The sequence below is a fragment of the Meles meles genome, chromosome Y, assembly GCF_922984935.1.
Source record: "Meles meles chromosome Y, mMelMel3.1 paternal haplotype, whole genome shotgun sequence".
Taxonomy (NCBI): Eukaryota; Metazoa; Chordata; class Mammalia; order Carnivora; family Mustelidae; genus Meles; species Meles meles.
Window position 1 is genome coordinate 5,254,751 of NC_060088.1, and position 14,069 is coordinate 5,268,819.

The window sequence follows — 14,069 nt, forward strand, 5'->3', positions numbered from 1 at the left end:
ATACCCACGACTACCGCATCTCGGCCTTGGCCTCAAAGGAGAAAAATCATTGTATTTACACTCAGAACACTCTTTCCTTCTTTATAGACTAGGTTATCGTTCCAGCAGATACTTTTTAATCATTTCTGAGGGGACGGAACCACTTCCCATCTCTGGATTTGGGGATATGTCCACAGATTTTAACGGTGTTGCCCATCCTCCCCGTTTTCCATGACTGCGTGTTGGCAGCATGTAAGACGTTGAATCCTCGCTGTTAAGATTTCAGCTGTGACTTCAGGTGGAATGCTAACCAGGTTTGGAGCTGTCCATGCCTGCACCATAAATTCGCCATCTTCATGTTAATCAGTGTTCTCCTAATGCCTGTGGTCAATGGCAGTAATGGAGGATGATTTTTTCACTTTAGATGCCTGCGAAGTAATATCTCCACCTGCTTGCTACTTACTGTCTGCTGATGTTTCTGTCTTCTCTGCTAAACACAGTCTCTAGAAACTTTGAGTTCTCCTTCTGGTCCTGCTACGGAGAGAGAGAGACACTCCGGCAAAGGGAGATGTCTCTACTACATGTAAATTTCTCTTGCAAAAGGACAGCTTTTGCTGGGTTTTCAGAGCTCCTGTGTGTGCTGTTTCTTAACAGTAACCAGCCTCAAGGTCATCCTTACACCCCACAGGCACAGCAAGAGAGAGTCATGGTCTGTTCCCCTTACACCGTTAGAGACCAAGGAAACCATTGCCTGAAACTTTTACTTACGGAGAAAGATGACTGCAGAGAAGTCAGGAAACCGGCCCTGGGTATGCCATGGATTATTGTTAGCCTTCGGCTGGTTGCTGTTTTCATAATGTAAGCTACCTGTCTTTTAGCAAACGCTTTAAAACACGTATTCAACATCAAAGATCCTCTTAAATATTTTTGATCTGTAAGTCAGAGGAGTATCTGAAATGTTGATTTTTTTTAAGTCTTACGATGAAATTTATTGAAAGAGTTTTCTGTAAGAACAGACACCTCTAGGTGGCTCAGTGGTTTGGGCTGCTGCCTTCGGCTCGGGTCATGGTCTCGGGGTCCTGGGATCGAGTCCCACATCGGGCTCTCTGCTCAGCGGGGATCCTGCTTCCCTCTCACTCTCTCTGCCTACTTGTGATCTCTCTCTGTCAAATAAATAAATAAAATCTTTAAAAAAAAAAAAAAAATAAATGCCGATTTACGTGCACACTTAAATGCAGGACACTCCAGCTTCATTTCTTCTGTTTGTTTACCTGCCTCGGAAAAGTAATAATAAAAAATGAATTAAATACAGTGGGTTCAATGGGGCATAATGTAATGCGAGACAAGTTGCATGTTTAGGGAATTTTAATGTAAAGGAGATGTTTAGGCAGAATAATTGGATGGTAAAACGCTTTGGCTCTGGCAAAGCAAAAGCTCATGAGGCATCATGATAGAAGAAACAATGTAAAGTTCTGTCAAAGACAGTGATTTTTTGTACAGAATTTCTTAGGTAGCACATTTCAGATCATCTCACGTAGAGAGTAAGAATGTTCCTTTGAGAAATCAATTACGCCCGTCTGGGTAGAGTGATAAGCAACTTAAAAAAACTAAATTGCTTTCCCTTAAACATGAAGCTATTCCTAAAAACTCAGAAGCTATCTCATACAAGTGATTTCCTTCTGAAAATCTTTGCGAATTATTGTCAGGATCAAAAGCCAATGTGACTCCTGTCTTCTTTACATAAGAAAAGAGATTCACCCTTAGTGAGTTTGCCTTTAAAAGAAGTAGAATATCAAGAACAAAAGAGAAAGCAAATTAGCCTCCTTTCCAAATAGTTTCTAAAGTTACCTTGCAATCCATTTGAGTACTAGTTTCTAGCTCTGTTGTATTAGAGGGGCACAATAGCATATTTTTTTTTCTTTTCTTACTGAAAATACTTCCAGAACGCCTTTCTTTTTATTACCATTGTCAAAAGTCTATTAAATGTGTGTGTGTGTCTGTGTGTATATGCGCGCGTGTGTGTAGTGAAAAAAATTTAAGGAGTAAAAACTCAAAAATAAAATATAGAAAAATAGAATATATAGAATATATATAGAAAAATAGAATAAACAGAAAAAATAAAATATAGAAAAATATATGATGTACATATAATAATGTACATCACAGCAGTAAATGTACATGAGATAAGTTTATCCCCCTACCCAAAACAAAAGCTCCCGGCACCTGGACGCACGCACACACACACACACACACACACACACACACACACACCATAAAAGATTCCGGAGAGCAGAAACAGTAACTGCTACCATAGCTTCACAAGCAGTAAAATGAGCAACCAATAACAAAACGGAAAGTTTTAAAAATACCTGAACAGTGAAAAGTAAAATGAAGTCAAGCTAATTAACTGCTGAGTAAAAGAGGAAATCAAAACTCAAAATATATGGAAAATAGCGCATTTTATTGTGGGTGGCTAAAACATGCTCAGAAGAAAGTCATAACTTTCAATAATGAGCCAATAGGAAAGGAAATATGTGAAGAAATTCAACTAAAGTTAGTTGAAAATAAAACTAATACTTTCCTTTGATTTTTTTTTTGGTCTGGTTTTTGTTTTTGTTTTGTTTTACATTCTTTTATTGGTACTAAGTCTTCAAAATCTGGTGTGTGCGTGTATAAATATAGAAAGCACAACATAGCTCGATGTGCGCAGTAAATTTTCATTAAAAATGCTTGATCTGTATTTAGATTTCATAAATGTTGCAGTTGGGAAAGTAGATTCACACACTTTAAATGCGAATTAGTTACTCCTTTGATTTTGCTGTGAACCTTAAACTAAAATACTTCGGAATTTTAAAAAAGAAAAGGCAACGAATGAAGAGGTAAAATGGAAATAATATTAGGAAACAGACAAATGATAGATAAAGCCCAGTGTTGTCTCCTTGGGAAAATAAGTAACAGGAAGTCAGTAGATAATATGATTTAAACATGTTGAAAGTACAAATCCGAAATTTTGAATAAAATTAACGTAATACTAGGGAAAATTAAATGTTTAAGAAGGGATTATGTTAAGCCTATTCTCTGGAACCACTTGAAAACTTCATAATAAAATAAAACAGATAATTTTCTAAATGACAAGGTACACGTGCAGAACTATATCGATAGGAATTTGTGGCGCAAAAGGACAGCGATGGGTGCGCATTTCTGAAGAGTTTTCTGGGGATCTCAGTGCGTCCTCTTGTTTTCCAGTTAAACGGGTGAGAACACATACCGGTAACCCGTGACGGTGTGTCTGTGTTGGGACGTGTGGACGCGGCGCTGCTTGTCCACAGGACAGAGAAGTGGGACAGGGAAGCCGCTGAGACTCAGACCCCGTGTCAGGTGCTGGAGAGTCCGCCGTGAGATGGCAGAAGCCAAGACCCCTCATCCAGGGGCTCACAGCCTCATGTTGGAGGACGAGCGTCCAGTCCACACGCGCACGCACACACACACACACACACACACACACACAACTGCTCTGCAAGGAATATAAAGCACGGGGCCCTCATGATTGGTGAAATGATCTGGCCAAAGGTATGAGTGGCGTTTCCCTGAGACTTACTGTCTGGGAAGCAGCACCTGGATGGGAGGGACGGTGTGCCTGGAAAGCCCTTGCCAAGCAGGAACACAGATTGATTGGCACAGATTGATTGAAGAATAAAGAGGTTCGTGGAGGGCGTGAGGCCCACCCCTGCCCTCTCTGTGCAGCACCCGGCATCCTAAACAACTACTGCCTTAGTTTCTTGACGCAAACGTGAAGAAATTCGACTCCGTCTCCCTCTCCGAAGAGGACGATCGCACCCCATCGTGGGGTCGGGATGCAGAGGATTGCCTCGTGTCCGTCTCCGTTTATCCCACGGTCCCCGCTAACGGCCAAGGCCCCCGTGATGGCTGTCAGCGGCCGTGGGACTGAATGTCGCCAACACTGACCATAGCTAGCGTGGAAAGCGGCGTCATGTGTTTTCCTCGGCCTCTGCTGAGCTGTGGGACAACAGTTCTTGTCTGACGGCAACTTCATGTTGTGGACTCGGGTGTGAGCTTTGTCCCCTTCCACCCGCAAGGATGGGCGCTGAGCTCACCATCGTGTGTCAGTCGTCAACCGCGGACACGGCTGGCAGGTGGGAACATAAATTGCGCTAACCCATCGAGCTGGACGCTAAGCTCGTGGCTGAGAGACGCCTTTGATGGCCTCCAACCCTGTGCGGGCCGTTCAGAAAAAACGGAGGACCCGAAGCGTGGTCGGTGGCTGCCCTTCCAGGGCCCGCGGAGTTTTGCCGGAGCCGGGCGAGCCGCGGCCCTGGGTGACTGCACGGCAGCGGGCCAGCACGTTCCACACCTCAGTCCGGTGTACAAGCGGGAGCGTGTCCAGCCCACACTTCCTCTTGAGGCTTTGAGTCACGAATTTGAACTACTCTGCCTCTTTGAGTTCTGTGGAACCCAGGCTAAGATGAGGGGTCTGTGCTGTGTTTCCCTCTGTGCTGTCCGTCCTTCACACGCGGGTACGGGTGTCGCTCTGGTCTGTCCTGCGGGCCGTGGTGCTCAAGCCCGCACCATCACGATCACTGCGCGCCCCGAATCTCTTACTTCCCCGATAGTCAGCATCCCCCCTGGCTCTTGGTGCTCATTTCCACGCCTCCATTCTCATGCAGACTTTCCCAGCTCGGCCGTGAGCGCCCCGAGTCCAGAATAAATACTTGCCAATGTACGCACCCTGAGTAACTGAGACAGAAAAGTCTTTTGGAACCGACTGATGCTTCACAGGCAGCTCTTGACACAGTAACGTCCATTTCCAACAAACGGAGGAACTTTATCATCTGAAAATCAAGACCTGGGAGCCTCCATGAAATGGGCTTATGAGATTGAAATCTGTTAATACTCACTGTGAAGCCCAGACTGGAACGTTATGGGATTTGGCAATGTTTAGTTTTGAGAAGGGCGGCCCCCTTGCCTGAGCTTTATTCGGGACTAATGGTGCGGGTCAGTGGGAAGCAGCGATTTCTTCGGGATTGTTTCTCCCTGTGACAAGCCTGTGCAGGAGCCAAATTCCCCCAAACGCCAGCAAATGTCAGTTGAAATTCATTCGCACTCCACCATCACGAGTCTGCTTTCCAACATAAATAACATGAGATTAAAATGATTGATACTCTGAATCGTTGGCTATCGCCTCGAAGTGTTTATATTCAGTAATTTATACAGCCTACAAAAGCTGTTCATTATATAAGAAACTGGGTGGTGTGCCCTCTTACAGTGATCCATGAGCTCTAGAGGCATTTCAAGAGCAGCTGAAACGTTGACTCCAGACTGAAGCTTTCATTCTCCCCCATCTCTGTGATGTTAGGAAAAATTCCAACGCTGGAAGGAAAGGAGAAAGAAAAGGAGGCAGTGAACTATTATGTACGTATTTTACATCTCTCCGTTATTAGCAGGCACCTGATACCATCTTTACTATTTGTAGGTCATAGCATGAAGCAGACAGACCCAGAAGGACTTGTAGTCCTGTCTTAGGTCTCCCATCCACCAGATGATAGACTTCAGGGTGGGTAGTTCGGAGCCCTTGGACCTCAAGTTCCTCATCTGCACAAGGAAGATGTGGGCTTTAAGGGAAATGTCATGCATCATGCCGAGAACAAAGTACAGACGTGGCGCAACTATTTTCCATTTCGACTGAACTCTCTTGACCTCTATAAAATACGTAGTAAATTACTTCTTTTCCTATTGCCCTTTGATTTATGATTCCTAATCCAGCTCTCTTTTCTCAGTGTGGTTGAGGCAATAGATAAGTCCCAAGATGGCACAATCTAGAACGTGTAGGCAAGACCTACATCAAGGTAGAGAGGAGCAGTAGTTACAGAGAAATGTCAAGGACATGTAATAAGTTATTGCAGGGCCACTGGAAAGTTAACCTCGAGTTTCTGGGAGCCACGGCAAGGAAAGAAAGAATGAGTTGAAAGTGCTGGTTTTCAGTGATGCATCTCAAATCTGGGTCTGAGCGGTATTTACGGCACATACTTCATGGAAGCTAGGCAGAGATGATCTGGTCAGTGATGGTGTTTCCAAACGCAGCGTAGTGTTGACTTCCTCGGGTTCATATCCTCAAGCTCTTGATGCCATAGAAGTTGACCGTGAGTTCGGCTTCTTCGAAGCCGATACTCTGCTCCGTCTTGGTTTACTTTTCTGTTGTGCGCAAGGGCTTCTCCCTGGGCTCCCTGGAGCCCGATCTACCCTAGGCAGTGGGGAATAGCAAGCGGAGAGGAATGAGCTCCCCCGAAGCCGCCCCCAGGGGTGAGGTAACCCTCTGTGGGACGATTCTGAGTGTTCGGGACACTCTTCCTTTGGAGGAAGCTCTCCCGAGGGTAAGAGCGTTTGGTAGCTCTGCCTCCTTTCGTGTTGGACCTTTGCGCTTCCTCAGCAGCACCTCCCAGGAGGCCTCTCCCAGGAAACGGGCTGCCCTGATGTCCTGGACGCGGAGTCTCCCTTGGGGAATCCCAGGCTAAGACAGATGGCCGTTCAAGTCAAAGCATGGTGATGAATCACAGCTCTGTGAAGGCTTTTCTCTGGGAAAATGGTGTGAGCCACGTACCACGCACGGTGTCTGGGTAGTGACCCACCCAGTTGCGTGAATGAAATTTAAATAATCTCAGGAATGAATAGACCATGTGCACCTCCCTGGGTAAAGTTATGTAGGAAGCTAGCCAAGTTTAATTTCTGATGCACACTTGAAATGCAGACATTTTATGTTACCTGTCTGCACCATGGAATGATTCTTCAGCGGTCGGACCGTGGAGAGACCCCAGTGATACGGGTAGAGTGCTTGGCCCTGGTCTGGAACAACTAGATTTCAGCCGACTGTCCCTATGCCGTGTTTGTTTTGTTTTTTGTTTTTCTTTTTTAAGGATTGATTTATTTATTTGACAGGGGGTGGGCAAAAGCACGGGGAGCGGCAGGCAGAGGGAGAAGCAGACTCTCCGCTGAGCAGGGAGCCCGATGCAGGAATTGATCCCAGGACCCCGACATCATGACCTGAGCCGAAGGCAGATGCTTAACGTCTGAGCCACCCAGGCGCCCCACTGCCCTGTGTTTCCAAGGGGCATCATTCACGTCGTCTCAGTATCGGGATATAAGTGCCGTGGTGATAATTTATGATGAAATTTAAAGATCCTAAAGTAAACTCTAACCTGCTCGATGGGGGCCAGCATTTCAGCAGACAGACTTCAGTTTGTCGCAAAGAAGTCTTGCAGGTACACGTCTGCGTTTCAAGACACAGGACGCGATCCGTGCCGGGAGGGGTCGCGAAAGGAAAACCTCCGGCCATGGAGTTCAGGAAGGGCGGTGTGGGCCTGAGAGGTGCAGAAAGCTCTACAGACCACTGGGTCTTTGACGAGAGACGTGGGTTGACTGTGAATGAGTGGTCAGGCGGCAGGAGGAGGCTGAGTGAGAATCTGGAGTGGGTAAGAAAGGACCTGATGCGGGGTACCAGACGGTTGCACAGGTCATGGGGAGCAGAGCTCGCCCGGTCGCTCGACTGGACACTTCGTGGGTTGGTCCGAGTGGAAGGACTCAGACAAGGAGCATGCGGGTGTGGGGTCCAATTTACGAAGAAGCTGTGCCGCTGGGATTCCTGACCGCCTCAGCTGTGGTAGGGGGTCGTGTCCTCGGCCGTCGGCGTCAGCTCCCGATCACTTGAAACTGATTCAGTAGCGCATGTCATACCATTGTGCTTTGTGGCCAAAAACAATAAATAAATAAATAATAATAAATAAATAAATAAGTAAAAATGCAGTAAGAGCATTCGGTAAGACGGGCTGAAGGTCGTAAAACTAGCAGACCAAGCTGACGAGCAAAGACTGGCAAGTCAGGGCAACGTTATTGCCAAGAGACGTCGTCGTGCTGGAATTCAGCTCAAAAACCGTGGAACGCACTCTGTGGCCTTGTGAACAAGGCAGAGGACGGTACAGATGAACCTCATTTACGTTGTAACTTCCCGATTGTCGACACCCCACTCAGAGATCGACGGATGAGATCCCCGGTAGGATGCCAATTTGCCATCGAAGGAATTTTGTTTATCCCTCAGCCTGCGTGATCGAAACCCCGTTCCAAAGATTGGGAACATGACCATGTTATTTTACAAGTGGGGAGTGTCTAGGGAAAGATACATGCATAACTTTTGCCTGAGACTTTTTTATTTAAATAGTATTCACATAATGAAATTGTCAGAAATGAGTATGCAAATGTGTTTTTTTTAATATTTCCTTAGTTGTTTTTTTTTTATTAACATATAGTGTATTATTTGCCCCAGGGGTACAGGTCTGTGAATCATCAGTCTTACACACTTCACAGCACTCACCAGAGCACAGACCCTCCCCAGTGTCCATCCCCAGCCACCCTTTCCCTACGCCCTCCCCCCAAGCAAGCAACAGTTTGTTTCCTGAGATTAAGAGTCTCTTATGGTTTGTCTCCCTCTCTGGTTTCATCTTGTTTCATTTCTCCCTCCCTTTCCCTATGATCCTCTGTCTTGTTTCTCAAATTCCTCATATCAGGGAGATCATATGATAATTGTCTTTCTCTGATTGACTTATTTCATTTAGCATAATACCCTCTAGTTCCATCCACATCGTTGCAAATGGCAAGATTTCATTTCTTTTGATGGCTGCATAGTATTCCATTGTGTGTATATACCACATCTTCTTTATCCATTCATCTGTTGGTGGACATCTAGGTTCTTTCCATAGTTTGGCTATTGTGGACATTGCTGCTGTGAACACTGGGGTGCTCGTGCCCCTTCGGATCACGACATCTGTATCTTTGGGGTAAATACCCAGTAGTGCGATTGCTGGGTCACAGGGTAGTTCTATTTTCAACTTTTTGAGGAAACTCCAAATGTGTTTCATTTTTAAATCAGAGAAGCATAGCGTTTTGGAAAGATTGTAAACGTAACCATTTTCATCAAGTACTTGGGATGTGCCTGATCCTAACGACACTACATGGGAATGCCAGTTTTTGTTTCCCCAACCGTACCAGTAAGGAAACTGCGGCCCCGGAGATGAACTGCCAACTTCCGGTTGCCCCGCCAAGCGCGCGGAGCTGGCATGGGAAAGCAGGGGATCTCTCTTCCACAGCCAGGCGCTTAGCCGCCCGCAGTAGGAAAGGCCTTCTCGGGTTCAGTAATCCGCCGAAAATGAACACATCTGCACGACGGTGCGCAATGACCCCTCACCCTCTTGCCTGGCGAGGTTTGCGGACCATGTGTCTGTTTCTGCTCACGAGGTTAGAGGTGTTTCCATTTTAAATCGTTCCAAAACACTCTGTCTGTATACAGCTACGTTACTTGACTCCGGAATCTCGTACTGAATCTCGTACTGCTTTCCCCGGACGTCAGGCAGAGTGTTTCTATAGCGATGGTCCCCTTTCCTTTACCCATGACAAGAGTGACTTTTTTAAAGGCGCAGGTTAATCCTGCTCTTCCCCAGGACCTGGCGAACGTGGGGTTGTTTCCCTACATAAACTTGGGATGGATGTAGGGGTCGGGGGAAGTCTTCCCACGGATTTCTACCACATTATTCTCGTAGGTCATCTCTGAGCGTAAAGAAGCATCATCTTGTCTGAAATGTCTTCCCTTCCTGAGTGGCCCCACGTCTCCTCTTTGCTTTCCTTTGCCAGCTGGGCAGCCAGTGGTGTGTTTGCGTTGAGTCGACTTTTTGGAAGGACACTTTTCAAGACAGGTGAGTTTCTGCTTTCATGGAAACACCGTAAGGGGACAGAATTCTCTGTGTGCAATCACTGTAATTATAAGACACCATTTCACAAAAAAATAGTGTTTCTCTGTGTCACTGTGTTGGCTTGTCTGGGGCTAATGAAATATGGAATTTGTGGCGGAATTATTCTCTGTATCTCATCACTGTTTTTCTTGGCCCTTTGAATAATATCCTTTTAGCCCACTAACGTACTAGGGTAGGAAGTTTGTGGCTTTTTTTTCCTTAAAAAAATGATAAAAATGTTAACTCCCGTATTTATCGTTTCTCAGCCCACTGCACCCCCAGCAAAAAAAAAGAAACAAACAAACAAACAAACAAAAACAAAAAAGCATCCTCCATTAAGAGAATATTTATGCACTTGATTAAAAAATTTTAGCCTTCCTTGTGATTCAGGGTGTTGAGGAGAGTACCTCAACACGTGAAGCTTTTAAGCTCTATGTTCTGCTTTATGTAAAGCTCATGTAGAAATGCTTTGGCGACATTCAGATTCTCCACACCCGGTTGCTTCCAAAAATGAGGAACTTGGAAATTTTCCTCATTTCCCCACTCCCATGGATATAGCTGAGGCTTCAGGCAGAGCATAATCACGAAGTAATTCACAGACAGGAAGAGGAATGGTTTTTTGGAGATTCGGTTTAAAACGGAGAAAAAAATCTCTCAGAATAAGAAATCCCATTCATGCTGTCTGCCGCATAAAGTCACAGCCATTGTATTTGGTTGGTTGGTGGCATGCAGTTTGTAGGCTTGGTGGTGTGCGATGTACACGCGCTAATGGTTAAACCCTTAACCTCTGTTCCCCAGGGGGTGTGTGTCACTTGAAAAACGGAGTTGGTATGCTGGAGATGGGACTCTTAAGAAATGTCTACTCTCAGGGGCACCTGAGTGGCTCCGTCGGCTAAGCCTCTGCCTTCGGCTCAGGTCATGGTCCCAGGGTCCTGGGATCGAGCCCTGCATCGGGCTCCCTGCTCAGCGGGGAGCCTGCTTCTCCCTCTCTCTCTGCCTCTGTTTATCCTGCTTATGCTTTGTCTCTCTCTCTCAAATGGATAAATAAAAGTTTTTTGAAGATAAACACGAGTAAAAGAAGCATAAAACAATATTTGTGAGGTCTCTAGTCTCGTTTGCTATGAATTTGTAATTGATGACCATATTAAATGTGGACATGCATAAAATGTGCTTTACATTTATTCCACAGGGATGTGAACTGTCTAACAGCAGAGTCCCATTCGGTCTCAGGGAGGAATATTTTCAATTCTGGGACACAAACACCACCACAACATTCATGTTTTCTTGTGGTGAGAAAAAGGTGGGTTTGGCAGGTGGTCAGGAGACTTGGGAACCGGTGCGGCACGGAAGGAAGCAGTTTGCAGGAAGCCAGCAGCGGTGAGGACGGGGAAGCCAGGACAGCAGGCGACAGGTGTCGGAACGGGAGAACATAGGAGCGGATGGTCAGACCTCCACGTGTGGGAGAGAAAACACCCTCCAGGTCCCTGCCTGGGCTTCTCTCTTCCCTCGAGGAATCTGAAGACAGTTTTGATGGGAAACATGCAATTTTGGGCACGGGTCAAAAGTAAAAGGTAATTAAAAGGCAAGATCAAGCAAGTAAACCTTCGTTTCCTGCTTTTAAAAAAATTATACAGTCTTGTACTGGATTGGATATCACCGAGCATTCACGTTTCCCTGGCCCCAGGCATGATCTCACGTGGGAAAACGTAATGATGCTGGTGTAATGAAGATAGTGCAGGGCCGTGGTGGGTGACCCTGGCCCCCAGCACAGTGGCTGCTGTGCTTACAGGCAGAGGGAACCATGGACGCAGGGCACCTGTAAATCCGTGATCCTGTAACCCCCCCGGGCTGTGGTAATCGGTTCCAGCAGCCCCGGGAAAGAACTCATATACAAGCCTAGTTCCTACACTTATGTCTTCCACGGGAACAGGTCATTCCAGAAGCCTGGAGCCAGGAGGCTCATGTCACCACCCATGGCCCCTGTCTTCCTGCTTGCATGAAGTGTGAGGCGCTGTTCCTTAATTAAAATGCCGCATCCAAGTGTTGTCAGGATGATGAGCGGCTCTCGTTCAGAAGTCTCTGCAGTGTGATCACATTTGGTAAGCTCTCCCCGGGAGCCCACGGCCTCCTGATCCGAGGAGCTGACCGGTGTTTGTTTGTTCGTTTGTTTCTGACGACCTGCTCTGGATTCTTGAACAAACTCCCTTTGTAACTCATGGTCAAACATTTTACAAACATGACATTGTAAACTCACTTTACAAAGGTGACCTCCATCCGCATGCGGAACTTTTTAGGCAATGCACGGGGTCAGGATGGCCGGGACACCGCGCACCCGTGAAAAGTGGATGTGGGTCGGAATTTTGGAAAACCAGGCTTGCGACCCGGCCTGTGAAGCGTGAGAAAGGAGCATGGTGCTGTGGCCATCGGTTTTTCCGTCTCAGCCACGGGGACAAGACAGATCCCAGGAAAAGCTATTGGTGGAGATTTTTGGAAGGGACAACTGTCGGCCCCCTGCCGAGGGCCTGGGGCCTCTTGGGCATTCGGCACCCGCGGGCATCCAGTGCACCTCCTCCCCAGCGCTGATGGGAACTCGTTTACCGTCGGTGTGCTTAGGGAAGTGTGCAGTGTGATATGTATGACCGAGAGACAGACGTCCGCTTTCAAGGGAGGCCGGGAGAAATTTCCACCAAACCCTGCTTTAAGCAGCAGGCATTTGCCGTCTCGTGGTTCCGGAGGCTGGACGTCCAAAATGCAGGCATCCGTCGGGACAAGTTCTGTCCAGAGGCTCTACAGAAAGCCTTTCTCGTAGCTTCTGAGGGTTGCCTGCCGTGCCTGTCATGCTGTCCTGCAGACACAGCCGTCCTGTCTCCGCCTCCGGCAGCACGCGGCTGTCTTCCGCTGTCTCCCTGTGACCTGTGTGTGTTCTTACGAGATCAGTCACGGAGCGTAGGGTCACCTCATTCAGTATAAGCTGATTTGGTGTTTCCGATCCCGTCTGTGAACACCGTTTCCAAGTAAGGTCCCGTTCCGAGGGTGCAGGTGGACACGGATTGGGGCGGGGTGACTGTTCCGCTCAGCGTGACACCCGTGGACCCCGGCGGAAGGCGAGGGGCTGCTGACGCTGGAGCTGTATGCGCCGCCTGGCGGGTGTGTGTCTTTGTCTGGTGAGTGTACTGTTTGCTCTCGCTTCCTTTGCTCGCATCTGAGGTCTCGGTTTTATGAAAGGAAGCCCCCGAAGGTCCGCAAGGCTGTTTGCTGCTGCAGCCCTCAGACCGCCGTGTTTCGCACATGGATGTCGTCCTTTCGTGCTTAGGGAAGCCGTCGCAGGGGTGTGCGCACGCAGTGTTCGCTCTCGGCTGCCGGGGCTGGGGTCTGGCGGCCGCAGCACGACATCCCTGTTCTCGTGATCGTGCTGCTGCCCCGGTGCGGAGTCCGCCTCACACGGGCTGCCCCGAGTCAGCGTCTTTTCGTGTCGGCAGCGTTCCTTGTCCCGCTACCTGTCCCCTCTCTGCACCTGCTGGAGCCTGCCGGCCCCTGCTCAGACCCCAGGGGCCCGGCTCTTTGCTGCGGTGCCACGTTCTCCTGGGCAACCCCCGCACCTAAGCCCAAGTCTGGAGCGCCCTGGATGCTGCCTGGGGGCCTTGTCGTGTGCGGCGGACACAGGCAGAAATCCTCCGAGGAGGAGAAGGTCGGCTCGTGCAGAACACAGCACCCGGCTGACTGTTGCGCTGCGGCGGTCGTAAGCGCGAAGGTGCAGGTGAGCGTCGGGACCCCCTGAGCGTGAGCGTGTCGGAGCGGTTTGTGTTCTTGCTGCTGTGTGCAGCGCACACATGGACACGTTTGCATCTCTCTGTGAGTGCGCGCGTCATCCGTGGGTTTAGCCCGCCGCACCAGCACATGGGAGTCACCGCTCTGGGCCGGCAGACTCAACCGGCTAAACTCGACAGGGACAGATTATCCCCCAAAGGCTCCGCGCCGGTCACAGTCACACACACAGGGAGACACATGTTCCCGACGAGGCCGCGTGGCAAAATGGTGTCCGCGTCTGTGCTCGGGAGCGTGGCCGGATGAGCCAAAGTGCAGGGAGGGGACCCTCGTCTTTCAGTCCCACCGGCTGCCAGCACTCCACTCCCCCACCCTGCGTTTCTGCGCTGGCTCCCTGCTGGCTCCCATCACCCCAGCACCCCTGCTGGCCAGCAGTCCTGGCCTCTGCTCCTTCCCTGCAGCAGAGACGCACCGGGTTTTCCTGTAGCCTTCCTGTGCACTCTCTGGCCTGCCGTCGGGCCGTCTGCACACAGC